Source organism: Capricornis sumatraensis, chromosome 9 (assembly GCF_032405125.1).
Source record: "Capricornis sumatraensis isolate serow.1 chromosome 9, serow.2, whole genome shotgun sequence".
Classification (NCBI taxonomy): domain Eukaryota; kingdom Metazoa; phylum Chordata; class Mammalia; order Artiodactyla; family Bovidae; genus Capricornis; species Capricornis sumatraensis.
In genome coordinates this window covers 71,037,344-71,051,514 of record NC_091077.1, presented here as the reverse complement: position 1 = coordinate 71,051,514, position 14,171 = coordinate 71,037,344, and the positions used below count along the sequence as shown (strand labels likewise).

The following is a 14,171-nucleotide window of genomic DNA, read 5'->3' as shown; positions in this document are numbered from 1 at the left end:
GGGGTCAGAATTAGCCATGAAAAGCGTGGTTGTTAACCCTGGATGCACATTAACACTCAAAACGCTTTAGCAAGTCTTGCTGACCAGATTGTATACTCCGCAGATTCTGATTTACTGGTCTGGCGTGAAGCCAGGGCATCTGTAGTTTTAAAACGGCATCCCAGGTGACTTTCAGGTGCAGCCAATTGAGAACTAGTACTGTAGAAGCTGAGTCAGACCGTCAGCAGCTTCACTCTTCCGGTCGCAGTAAAATCACGCCGACCCTTGGGTTGCGACAGAACCCGAATTCGCCCCTATCTCGTACCAAGAAAACTTAAAACAGCACGATTTTAATACGGAGACTTTGCCTCCACAGCAACGTTTTGTTTTTCCCCGGTCCCAGGCCTAGTATAAGAACACAGGAGTCTGAGGCTCCTGAGTTAAGGAGGGCCACCCTCACACTTCCCAAACGTTCCTCCCCTAGCTGTGTCCCTCAGCGCCAAGACTAGAGACCCATGTGGCTACTCACGGCTTCACTGTTCCTCTCGTCCTCACCTTCCTCGCCTCTGAGATCTCTACTTCCGCTCAGTCAGGTGCTCTTCCGTCGGCGCCGGCCAATAGCGTCGTCGTTGGCAAAGCATCCTGGGAAATGTAGTAAAACCTCAGGGAGAGGGTGCGGTACTGTCGCTCTATCACGTCACTGTACGGACTGAAAATGTGCGATGGTTGCCATCTTGGGTTACGGCGAGACTCCGCGGGCTCTGGAGAAAAAAAGGAAAAGAGAGAGACTGTTTCTATAGTGTTCCTTTTACTTCTCAGCTCTGACCTCTCAGATGCCAGCTGTGCTGTGTACAGAAGAGTCCTAAAGCATGAATCTTGTTCAGAAATAGTTTTCCCTCTAATGTTTCTCAAAGTGTTTTTTTTTTTTTTTTTTTTGTCGAAAGGGGTCTACAGCTAGATCAAAACAGTGTCGATAAGTTGTTAAATGGCAACCCACTCCAGTACTCATGCCTGGAAAATTCCATGGACGGAGAAGCCTGGTGGGCTACAGTCCATGGGGTCGCAAAGAGTCGGACACGACTGAGCGACTTTACTTTCACTTTTCACTTTATACTCCTCTCATGAATGTACAATGGATTTTTCCAGAGGATGTGTCCTGTGATAGCGCAATGGATTGAACGCAGGAGTAATGAGAATCCAGGTGTCTTTTATTAAGCTAGAGATTTGCAAAAATGTAAGACAATGCCACTCTTCACTATATGTACATTTTTTGTTTTTGAAAACTTATCTATTGAAAGATTGTTTATGTTAGCATATAATGGGCGTATTGTTATTTTAAGTGAATTAATAAACTGATATTACAGTATTTTCAGTTATAGGTAGAACCCACATAAACAAAAGCTTTTTGTGGTCCTCAATAATATTTGAGAGTGTTAAGCAGTCCTGGAACCAAAAGCGAACTGTTGGCCTATACATTCATTCAAAAGATGTTTACTGAATATTAATTAGACCCCAAGCATTGCCCACTAGGAGTACAGAATCCCTTTAAGGTAGCCAGATACATAACCAAGGATAACAGCAGAATATTAGTTTTCTATAATTCACAGACCCTACTGCAGAGAAAGCTGGAAGTGACTTTTTCAAGAAGGGTATAACATTTGCTTTTTGAATTTGTGTCTGAATGAGGTTATACATACAGTTATATTTTTGTGTAAATCAAAAGTTTTAATATGCCAAAAGTAAATATTAAAAATATATCAGAATTTTAGAAACCTTTTTATATCTTTTATTTTTTAAAATACAGTAAGACCTTCAAAAAGTTAAGTGGTTAGGTCTTATGATCTTTAAGAAGTCCTGTTAAATTCTGGTGTGATACGCTGTAAATTTCAGAGCAAAACTAAGAAAGTAAATAAATTCAACAGACACAATGTCAAGTTTTTTTAATAGCTGTCCAACTTTGGGTGATAGTTCTAGTAGCTAGCCTTTATTGATTACATGCTTATTAGGTGCTATATGCTGTGAGAAATGCTCTAGGTGGATGCTTTGATTATTTGAATCCTAATTCTAGCTCTGCCATTTGACTAGCTGTGTGACATTGGGACAAATTACTTAATGCTTCTAAGCTTAATATATAAATGTACCTCATATGTAAAAATTGGGATGGAGCCAAGGGAACATTTCATTCAAAGATGGGAATAATAAAGGACAGAAATGGTATGGACCTAACAGAAGCGTAAGATATTAAGAAGAGGTGGCAAGAATACACAGAAGAGAACTATACAAGAAAGATCTTCATGACCCAGATAATCACAATGGTGTGATCACTCACCTAGAGCCAGACATCCTGGAATGTGAAGTGGGCCTTAGAAAGCATCACTACAAACAAAGCTAGTGGAGGTGATGGAATTCCAGTTGAGCTATTTCAAATCCTAAAAGATGATGCTGTGAAAGTGCGGCACTCAATATGCCAGCAAATTTGGAAAACTCAGCAGTGGCCACAGGACTGGAAAAGGTCAGTTTTCATTTCAATCCCAAAGAAAGGCAATGCCAAAGAATGCTCAAACTCCCGCACAATTGTATTCATCTCACACACTAGCAAAATAATGCTCAAAATTCTCCAAGCCAGGCTTCGATAGTATGTGAACCATGAACTTAGAGATGTTCAAGGCTGGATTTAGAAAAGGTAGAGGAACCAGAGATCAAATTGCCAACATCCGTTGGGTCATAGAAAAAGCAAGAGACTTCCAGAAAAATATCTACTTCTGCTTTATTGACAACACCAAAGCCTCTGACTGTGTGGATCATAACAAACTGTGGAAAATTCTTAAAGAGGTGGGAATAACAGACCACCTGACCTGTCTCCTGAGACATCTGTATGCAGGTCAAGAAGCAACAGTTAGAACTGGACATGGAACAACAGACTGGTTCCAAATCGGGAAAGGAGTACGTCAAGGCTGTATATTGTCACCCTGCTTATTTAACTTCTATGCAGAGTACATCATGAGAAATGCCAGGCTGGATGAAACACAAGCTGGAATCAAGATTGCCGGGAGAAATATCAATCACCTCAGATATGCACATGACACTACCTTTATGGCAGAAAGTGAGAAAGAACTAAAGAGCCTTTTGATGAAAGTGAAAGAGGAGAGTGAAAAATTGGCTTAAAACTCAACATCCAGAAAACTAAGATCATAGCATCTGGTCCCATCACTTCATGGCAAATAGATGGGGAAACAATGGAAACAGTGACAGATTTTATTTTGGGGGCTCCAAAATCACTGCAGATGGTGACTGCAGTCATTAAATTAAAAGACGCTTGCTCCTTGGAATAAAAGCTATGACTAACCTAGACAGCATATTAAAAAGCAGAGACATTACTTTGTCAACAAAGGTCTGTCTAGTCAAAACTATGGTTTTTTCAGTAGTCATGTGTGGATGTGAGAGTTGGACTATAAAGAAAGCTGAGTGCCGAAGAATTGATGCTTTTGAACTGTGGTGTTGGAGAAGACTTGAGACTCCCTTGGACTGCAAGGAGATCCAACCAGTCTATCCTAAAGGAAATCAGTCCTGAATATTCATTGGAAGGACTGATACTGAAGCTGAAACTCCAGTACTTTGGCCACCTGATGCAAAGAATGGACTCACTAGAAAAGACCCTGATGCTGGGAAAGATTGAAGGTGAGAGGAGAAGGGGACAATAGAGAATGAGGTGGTTGGATGGCATTACTGACTCGATGGACATGAGTTTGAGTAAGCTCCGGGAGTTGGTGATGGACAGGGAAGCCCAGCATGCTGTAGTCCATGGGGTCACAAAGAGTCGGACATGACTGAGCAACTGAACTGAACTGGATGAATCACAAGGTGGAATCAAGATTGCTGGAAGAAATATCAACAACCTGAGATATGCAGATGATACCACTGTAATAGCAGAAAATGAAGAACTAAAGAGCCTCTTGATGAAGCGAAAGAGGAGAGTGAAGAAAGCTGGCTTGAAACTCAACATTAAAAAAATTATGATCATGACATCCAGTCTCATCACTTCATGGCAAATAGATGGGGAAAAAGTGGAAGTAAAGACCGATTTTATTTTTTTGGGCTCCCAAATCACTGTGGCTGGTGACTGCGGCCACAAAATTAACAGACACTTGCTCCTTGGAAGGAAAGCTATGACAAACCTAGACAGAGTATTAAAAAGCAGAGACATTACTTTGCCAACAAAGGTCCATTTAGTCAAAGCTATGGTTTTTCCAGTAGTCATGATGGATGTGAGAGTTGGAGTATAAAGAAAGCTAAGTGCTGAAGAATTGATGCTTTTGAACTGTGGTGTTGGAGAAGACTCTTTAGAGTCACTTGGACTGCAAGGAGATCAAACCAATCAGTCCTAAAGGAAATCAACCCTGAATATTCATTGGAAGGACTGATGCTGAAACTAAAGCTCCAATACTTTGGTCACCTGATGTGAAGAGTGAATTCATGGGAAAAGACCTTGATGCTGGGAAAGATTGAAGGAAAAGGAGAAGGGGGGTGACAGAGGATGAGGTGGTTGGATAACATCACTGCCTCAATGGACATGAATTTGAACAAGCTCTGGGAGATAGTGAAGGACAGAGAAACGTGGCATGTTGTAGTCCATAGGATCGCAAAGAGTCAGACACAACGTAGCAACTGAACAACAAAACAGTGGTTACTCCCTCTTCAGTTTTTTGGCAGAAAATGATATAAACTAGAAGACAAGGACCCACAGGCTTGGCACATAATATTTAATGCACATTAGAGACAATAATAATATGTGACAGGCCTTATGACAATAGCTGGGTACAGGACACCTAATAAGAAACAGTCCCTGCCTTCCTCTATCCTCATGAGCTCACAGGCTAGAGGCGAAGGCTGGGAGACTGGGGATGAAGGAAGGCATTACTGAGCCGAAAGGAAGAAGCACTCCATTCTTTTCTTTTTATATCAAGAACAAACAAGCAGTTCGACCTGTTTGGTAGATCTTCACTAAGAAGATATCTGAGTTAGTCGGTTGGAGGAGGAATAATTCATTAAGAGGATAAAAAGGACAAAAAGAGAGGTTGGAGGACGTCAGGAAAACATTTGGAGCATTTCGGGGAATGAGGAGGAGTTGGGTGTTGCAGAGGTATAGAGCATGAGACAAAACATTTTTAGAGATGCAAGCCCACCAATCAGTTCTGGAAACTAGAGATTTTGTCTCTTCGTTCTTACAATCCTGCTCTGTAAAAGGAAAAGAAGTGTTTTCCATCCAGGGGGTGGTTCTGTTGTGATTTTCCCAGTGCAGAGACCATGTCTGCTTTGTTTACAGTTGTAAGGGGTCAGTGAACATCCTGCTATCACATGGGTGAATGACCCTCGGAATTTATAGCCGAAACACTGAATAACCCAGTGCTCTCATGGGTTGTGTAGTATTTTGAGGCTTCTGGAATTTCCTTACACCATTGTTGTGAGAATTAAACACAGAAAATTAAGTGCTCAAGATAGAAAAAAAAATTACTAAGTGCTAACTAATTAAGTGATATTAATATTAATAGTACTTAGCATGGCAAGTGCTCCACAAATATTATTAATGAAGGTGTTACAGTATTACCACTATTAAGACCAATTACTAATAGTAATATAACTTGATTATTAGTGTTACTAATGATGACCAGTAATATTACTAATAGTGATAGTATTTGTGAAGTTTTCATTCACATCTCACAAGACAGGGAACTGATCACCTAAGTTTGTTGAAAGAATGAAAGCTGAACATGAATGAGTGAAGAGTGAATGAATGCTAGGCAGCATACTAGACCCTGTGGTGGGTACAGTGATACATCTGGAGAATAGCAAAATAATCATTTACTCTTTATTTTTCTTTCTGGAGGGAGCAACTGGGTGATTTCTCAGTGGCACACACCCATCTCTCAATCATAAGGAGTTGCTCACTTAGTCGTGGCCTGCTAGCTCAGGGCTGGGAGCAGAGGCGGGACCAGCAAGGGGTAAGCAAGTCTCAGCAATGGCTAGAAGAGATGGAAGTAGAGAAGGAGTCTTATATTCAAGGGTGGTCCCTTGGGTCACTGGCATGTCAACAGGATTACTGCCTGTATGGGGACTAAGAATGTAGGTTCTGGTGTCAGGCTGCCTGGGTTTGAATCCTTGCTCTGCTTCTTAGCAGCTGTGTGATATGACTGATCTTGGACAAGTCACTAAACCTTAACACCTACCTCAGAAAGTTTCATGAAGTTTAAATGGGGTGACAAACCTGAAGCACTACATACAGACCCCGGTACAAACTTTAACTATAAGTTAAAGCAATTTATTTAATTGCTTTGTGGAGAATCTGCAGGCAGAGATGGAAATCACTCCTACCTCTCCCAGTGATTTACTATGAATACACTGTCCTAAACCTTTAGGAGGCTCTGTGCATCTATGCTCCCTGGAGCTGGAGATTTCAATCTATGCTATACTTACTCCATCCTTCTCTTGCTCAAAGTGGATATAATAATACCACAAGGTTACTAAGCCTGGCTTTGGGGATTCAGCTTTACACCTGCAGGTTCTCTAAGTCCTGGCTCCTTCTCCCAGAGTTGGAGTGCTTGAATTTGCTAAAGTAAGGTCCAATATCCAGGAATAGTCAGGGATGCCAAAAGAATTCCCTGAGGTTAAGATACACATCAAATATATAATTAACATGCAGATCCTGTATTCTTAGTGTTTCCAAAAGATGCTATTGCTTTTTATTTTTTGCCAGTTCTAATCTTCAAGTTGAGATTTCTAGATAGGAGACATAATCAAGAGTTAACATCCTGTGCATTTAAATTTCTAGATTTCTGTCTCTGTTTGACCAGCACATCCAATAGTAATACACGTGAGACACTTATGTGTAACACACAAGAACAAACCTGACTCCATATTGGATCTATTTCTTTAGCTCTAACCCATGTGCTCTGTGGCCCATGCTTAGTCATGCTGGCTTTGCACCTTTGTAAAAGAATGTTGCCTATAGCCTGCAATATACAGGAGAACCCATTCTCAAGGTTCTGACCTTTAAAGATATAACACTTTTCCTCTAAAGACCACAGAACAAAGAATGACATTTGTCTTGTTGGAGGTTTACAGGAACATTGTTACCAAACAGACCTACAGGGAAGGCAGGAACAAAGGATTCTGGCACCAAGGTTTGCAACATCGAGCCACACCCCCTTTCCTTTTAGCATAAAAGAAGCCTGAATTCTAATTTAGGGAAGATAATTCTTTGGGACACTAGTCTGTCATCTTCTCAGTTGGCTGGATTGCTGAATAAAGTCTCTATTCCTTGTCCCAACATCTCATCTCTTAACTTATTAGCTTGTTGTATGGCAAGAAGTAGTAATCTTGGACTCAGTAACATATGTTAATTTAAATTTTTTTAAAGCTTTAAAAACAGTAAAATAAGTGAAATTAATTTATTTAAATAATATTTAATTTAACCTAGTATGTCCTAAATTTGAACATGTAATCAATATGAAAATTATTAACAATTTTACATTTTCTTTTTCATACTAAATCTTTGAAATCATGTGTGCATTTTACTGTTATAGAACATCTCAATTTGGACATTAAATTTTCATCAAAAATAGTTGAATCTGTACTCAGATTTCATAAAATTTATAGCTAAAAAATAGATTCATATATCCAAGTTTTTCAAAAGTACTTCCAAAGTGACTAGTCAAATACTAGTTTTTAAATTTAATTAATATGAAATAAAATACATTTGCATGATTGCACTAGTCACATTTCAAATGCTCAACAGCCACATGAAGCCACTGTCCACTGTATTAGATAAGACAGGCTTCGATTTTTCAGAAAAACAGCTAACTAGCATTCATAGAGAAATTCTATGTGTCAGGAGGTATGCTCATTTTTTTACCTTTGTAATTTTAGGTAATCCTTACAACCTTGGCCTCCCTGTTTTTACTCTTTTCCCCTATAATCCTTTCAATATGCAGTAACCAGACTGATCTTTTAAACATGCGAACCCTATATGTATCTCAATCACTTTCATTGGCTTCTCAGGCTAATTAGAATAAAACCTAAAACTCCTTGTCATGACCCATAAGGCCCATGTGAGCTGGTCTCTAGCCTCCTCTCTGACCTTGTCTTGTACCGCTGCCCCTCTTGGATACTGACTACTCTGTCTTCCTAAAACACATTTTCCCCGCCTCCAGACCTTTCTGCCTCTGCCTGATGTCATTTACAGCTCTTCCCATGGTTTGCTCATTCTTATTCTACAGGTCTTGCCTCAGTATCACTTAAGTAGTTCATTCTATTACATCACCCTGTCTCCTCCATATCACTGATCACATCTGTAACAATCTTAAGTATTTATTTACTTGACTATAATAACTCCCTCTACTAGACTATAAGAGCCACAAGGATTGAGATCCTTGTTTGCTGTGAAATCCAAAGAGCCCAGCAGGGTGCCTGGCACATATGAAACACTCAAATATTGTATAAATGGATGACAGTAATAGATATTATTATTACAAATGACAAGACTGAGGATCAGAGAAGTTAAAAGTTTTCCCTAAGGTCACACAGCTAGTTGAACAGAACAAGGACATAAAGCCAGGTCTAACCACAAAGTCTGTGTTTTTCTAAAGAACCAAAGGGGTGGGCAGATATAGTAACCTTAACTGTTAAGAGGAGAAGTGGCTTTGAAGGCAATTTATAACTATAAAAAATATATGGATATATACTTGGCAGGAAAACTCAGCAGTTTTTCACTGTCAAGCAAATGGCCCAGAGCCCGGTTAAAGATGAGGCCTTTAATGTTGGTAATGGATGGATGAAGGTACCATATAAAATGGAGACTGACAGTCTTGGAGGGACTCATGCAGAAGACTGACAAGGCAAGCATCCTGCACCCACTTGCCCAACCCCCCCCCCTTTGCCCTCAGCCTTGGCCATTTGGATCAAGAAAGGGAATCTGTGCCCCAACCACAAATGGAATGACTTAGCTAACACATTTTCCCCCTTGGGACTCATCCACTGGACCAAACGATTTGTTCTGAATATAGGACACATACTTCCAACCCTCACTTTACTATATTAAATGTCAATGCCCATTTTAAAGCATAAAGCATTGTGTTCATGATATATAAACCTTTGCAAGTTTAGGCAGCAGACCAATTTTGGTTCAGCTGGTGGCAAGGATGGGAGACAGAAGGAAGAAGGGCTGTTTGGGTAGTGCCAGCTGGGTGTCAAGGACCATGCTGAACATTTTCATCTGTCATTCCCCTCACTGAATCCTCCCAGGCTCCCATTTAAAGGGAGAGGCAATCTTTTAACTCCAGAAAGGAGACTGGCTTCTTTGTCATCCTTTGCAGATGTAGTGGATATAGGGGGAGCTAAATAAACTACAAGTTCTTCAGCGAGAAGCTCTGTCCCAGGTTTCAGATCTTAGCTTGGAGGTCCCCTCTCTGGGGACTCACATTTTAAAGAGCTCATGCCCCACCACTCCAGTGATTCTCTTTCACAGGGTTCCATTTCATGAATCATGGTACGTTAAGAAATTATTTTCAATTATTTTACGTACCTCTTGTCATTTCTGTGGGAGAGGAAGCAGCAGGAGTTGGAGTTTTAGAGCAGTCTCTTTCCTGTAAAGGGACAGGTAAATATTTTAGTCTGTATGGGCCACGTGGTCTCTGTTACAACTACTGGACTAATACTGTTACATGGAAGCTGCCAAAGGCATCATGTAAATGAATGGGAACTTGTCTGTTTCAATAAAACTTTATTTACAAAAGCAGACATTGGGCTGGACTTGGCCAGTGGGCTGTAGTTTGCCAACCCCTGTTTCAGAGCACAGATTGTGGCATCAGATTGGCCAAGACTGAATCTCAGCTCAGTCCCTGACTAGCCCTGTAAACCTGAACAAGCTCCTTAAACTTGTGATTCCTTACCTGTAATGTAATGTGGGGTAACAGTATTTTCCTTCTAGGGTGACTGGGAAGCGTTAATGAATTCACATAAGTAAAATACTTAGCACAGAACCTGTCTCTCAAAATTTTTAATGTTATCAACATTAGTCTTAAGTGTTAGGAGGGCAGGGGCCACATCTGTTGTGCTTGGCATAGTGCCTTGCTAAAGGTGGGCAATCAAGGAACACTTGTAAATAAATGAATGAATGAATGACCTCATTAATATCAAGATAAGAAAACCAGAGTTTTTTCTCTGTTGTTTTTTTTTTTGAATATAGAAGTAGGCTTTTCTTTTTCTATTTTAGTAGAATAAAAATTTTCCTCAATTCTATCTTTTAGCCGAGTTCTTCTCTATCTGGCTAAGACAGCAGAATCAGACTTCCATTCTCTCAAAGCCAGAAAAAAAAGGGTAGCTTCCATTGTGCAAACCAGACATCCTCTTCAACAAAAACATCCCAGGGTATTTCCAAAAGTCCTTGGGGAAACCGATCAAAATATCACCTTGTTTAGGAACCATCTTTCTTGGCCAAGCTGACTACCTCCCAGTACACCGTGTCTTTGAGTTTAAGACTATGAAAGCATGAAGTTAACACCCCAAACATAATTTGAGCTCATTTCTAAAATATTGTTGAACAAATAAGATATTTGTAGATATTTACTTTGCTACTTGAAACATTAATTATATTCACCTCAGCAGATTTCTTGGATGAATAAATATTTGGTAAATACTCACAGATATTTTAAAGGCACAGACTATGAAAGAAATAAACCAACTTTCTCAACTTTCTAGTCATTTGTCCAATTATCCCTGTATTTAAAGATTACAGAGGAAACGACTGATTGAGCTGTGATTTTTTTCTTTTAACCATGGTTTATTGACTGAAGTTTTTCAGAAGTGAAGTGAAGTCACTCAGTGTGTCTGACTCTTTGTGAGTCCATGGACAGAGGAGCCTGGTAGATAGGATTTTCCAGGCAAGAGTACTGGAGCGGATTGCCATTTCCTTCTCCAAAGGATCTTCCCAACCCAGGAATCAAACCCGGGTCTCCTGCATTGTAGGCAGATGCTTTACCATCTGAGCCACCAGGGAAGTCCAAAATACTGGAGTGGGTTGCCTTTCCCTTCTCCAGGGGATCATCCCAACCCAGGTGGATTCTTTACCAACTGAGCTATCAGTGAAGCTCAGCTTCCCTGGTGGCTCAGACAGTAAAAACATCTGCTTGCAATGTGGGAGACCTGGGTTCAATCCCTGGGTCGGGAGGATCCCCTGGAGAAGGAAATGGCAACCTACTCCAGTACTCTTGCCTGGAAAATTCCATGGCTCCTAGGCTCCTAGTTTCTCAGAGCCTAGGATAATTGGAGTTATATGATCCATTGGGAAAAATCTCATTTTATCTCCTGTGTTCTTAAGTAGTTCTATCCAAGTGCATTTAAGGTGCAATTTCCCCTTTATTATTGAGTTTTTTCCTAGTCCCAATCTATATGGCTATCTCAGGACACTTATCTAGAAGTGATTGGAAAAATCAGCATCTCTGGGAAATAGGTCTAAAGTTGAACAACTTAATGACCCTCATTTATTACCACTTCAGAAGCTGACTCTGCACAGCTGAACAGGCATAAGCTCTGCATCTGTGTGTACTCACATGCAGATTTCTCTTGTTCTCTTAGCTCTTAACTAAATAAGGCTAGTATTATTCCCATTTTACAGAAGAGAAAACTGAGGAAATAGAGCACTGAAGGAAGTTGTTCACGATGACCATGATAATTAGTGGCATAGTCTCATTTACAGCCAGAGAGGCAGAGTTCTCATATTTCAGGAGCTTTGTCTTATTTGTTCCATGGGCTCTTTGGCAGTCCAATGAAGCCTATGGATCCCTTCTCAGAAAAAGTTTTTAAAGGCGTAAAGCAAAATACACATGATTATGAAGAAAATAAATTACTTTGAAATATGCATGCTCAGTCACTTCAGTGATGTCTGACTCTCTGCAACCCTATGGACCTTAGCCCACAAGGCTTGTCTGTCCAAGGGATTTCCCAGGCAAGAATACTAGGGTGGGTTGCCACGCCCTCCTCCAGGGGATCTTCCCAATCGAGGGATCAAATGTGAATATCCTGTGTCTTCTGCATTATAGGCAGGAGAATCTTTATCACTGAGCCACCAGGGAAGCCCCATTTTTTTAAGTTACTAAAATATTAAAAACAAAATTTGTAAAGTAGATCTATATAGATGTATGCCTCTCAATTAACATATTAAATATGGCAGCTCTAATAATGACCACAGTTTTAGGTAGTGATGAACATAAATGACATCTAAACATATCTGAAACAACTATAATAGGCTGTAAAATATCTGTGATTTCCTACGGTAAAAAAAAGTCACAGAATCTGCTACTATTATTGTGGTCTGTTGCCTACAGTCATAATAGAAGGAAATGCTAAATTTCAACTAGAGGTTAGAGAAAATAAGAATGAAATGGTTTTCCCCATCCAAATTCGCAACCCTTCTTCCTGGGTTTTATCCATGGTCCCTGTAAGGGTCTGGAGACTTTAAAAACTCCTTCTCTAGTCTGGTCCTTCATAAAACAGATGAGAAAACTGGGGGTCAGAGACAGAAAGTGATTACTTTGGATTGCTTAGCTATATAATAGCAAGGATAAAACCAGAGCCCAGGGGTTGTAAAGAGCTCTCATACAGGGCTGTTATGAAGAATAAATACAATACATGTAAATGTCTGGCACAGTATCAGGCACACAATAGCCATCTTGCAAAAAAAAAAAGGCCAGGTGATACAGTAGAAGCACATAGAGATAGAACTTTCTAGAAATCTCCTTAAATAAAAGGGGGACAGAGTCAGCAGTATGTGCCTTTTGTTCTTGTCCCTTTCCTTTTCCTGTCCAGAAGAGAGACTTGGTGTCCACGTTAGAAGGACAACGCAGGCAAATACTAGAAGGGACACGGGGCCTCCATCCTCAATGGTAAGGAGCAACCACACAAGCCCTGGGTTAACTACTCCCCAACTTCTCACATGAGAAAAAACATCTGAGTTGTTCAAGCCACTGCTACTTGTGTTCTGTTATGTGTAGCCAGTTCACTCACTGACACACACCTCTTACTGGTTGGTGGCTGACTCTCTCTGAGCTTTGCATCTGTAAGAGCAACATCAAGGTTTTCTGGTGAGGATCAGAGGGTACAGAGGACTCAACACGATGCCTGGTTCAATTTGAAGTACACAGTTAAACACAGTTGTTGTTGCTCATACAACTCAACAAAATAAACCGAACAACCCAATCAAAAAAATGGGCAGAAGATCTAGACATTTCTTCGAGAAAAAAATGCAAACGGCCAATGAGCACATGAAAAGATACTCAACGTTGCTAATTATCAGAGAAATGCAAATCAAAACTATGGTAAGGTACCACCTTACACTGGTCAGATGGCCATCATTAAAAAGTCTACAAATAACAAATGCTGAAGAAGATGTAAAGAAAAGAGAACCCTCCTACACTGTTGGTGAGAATGTAAGTGGGTGCAGCCACTATGGAAAACTGTATGGAGGTTCCTCAGAAAACTAAAAACAAAATTACCATATGATCCAGCAATCCCACTCCTGGGCATATATCCAGACAAAACTCTAATCCAAAAAGATACATGCACCCCCATATTCCTAGCAGCACTATTCACACTAACCAAGACATGGAAACAACAGATGGATGGATGAAGAGGTGGTTCATATATACAATGGAATACTACTCAACCATAAAAAAGAACAACAACAAAAAATAAAAAAGAACCAAACAGTGCCATTTGCAGCAACACAGATGGACCCAGAGTTATCATACTACGTCAGTCAGAAACAGAAAGACCAATACCATATGTTATCACATATGTGGAATCTAAAATGACATAAATGAGCTTATAGAGAAACAGACTCACAGACATCGAGAACAGACTTATGATTGCCAAGCGGGGAGGAGGCTGGGGGAGGGATGGAGTAGGAGGCTGGTGTTAGCAGAGGCAAACTATTATATAGAAGGGATAAAAAACGAGGTCCCACTGTATACCACAGAGAACTATATTCAATATCCTATGATAAACCATAATAGAAATGAATATAAAAAAGAATATGTACATATATATAACTAAATCACTCTGTTGTACAGCAGAAATTAACACAACATTGTAAATCATTATAAATCAACTACATTTCAACTTTTTTTTGGAAAAAGGCAGCT

General features: G+C 40.1%; 1 protein-coding gene across 1 annotated transcript in view; it reads right to left on the bottom strand.

Moving 5' to 3' along the window:
• TTC1 (tetratricopeptide repeat domain 1) overlaps positions 1-549 on the bottom strand; it is a 48,373-nt gene extending 47,824 nt beyond the window's left edge. Inside the window, exon 1 of the mRNA XM_068980558.1 lies at positions 509-549. The gene's annotated coding sequence lies outside the window, so the exon portion shown is untranslated. The remainder of the gene's footprint in view (positions 1-508) is intronic.
• Positions 550-14,171: the final 13,622 nt, after the last annotated feature.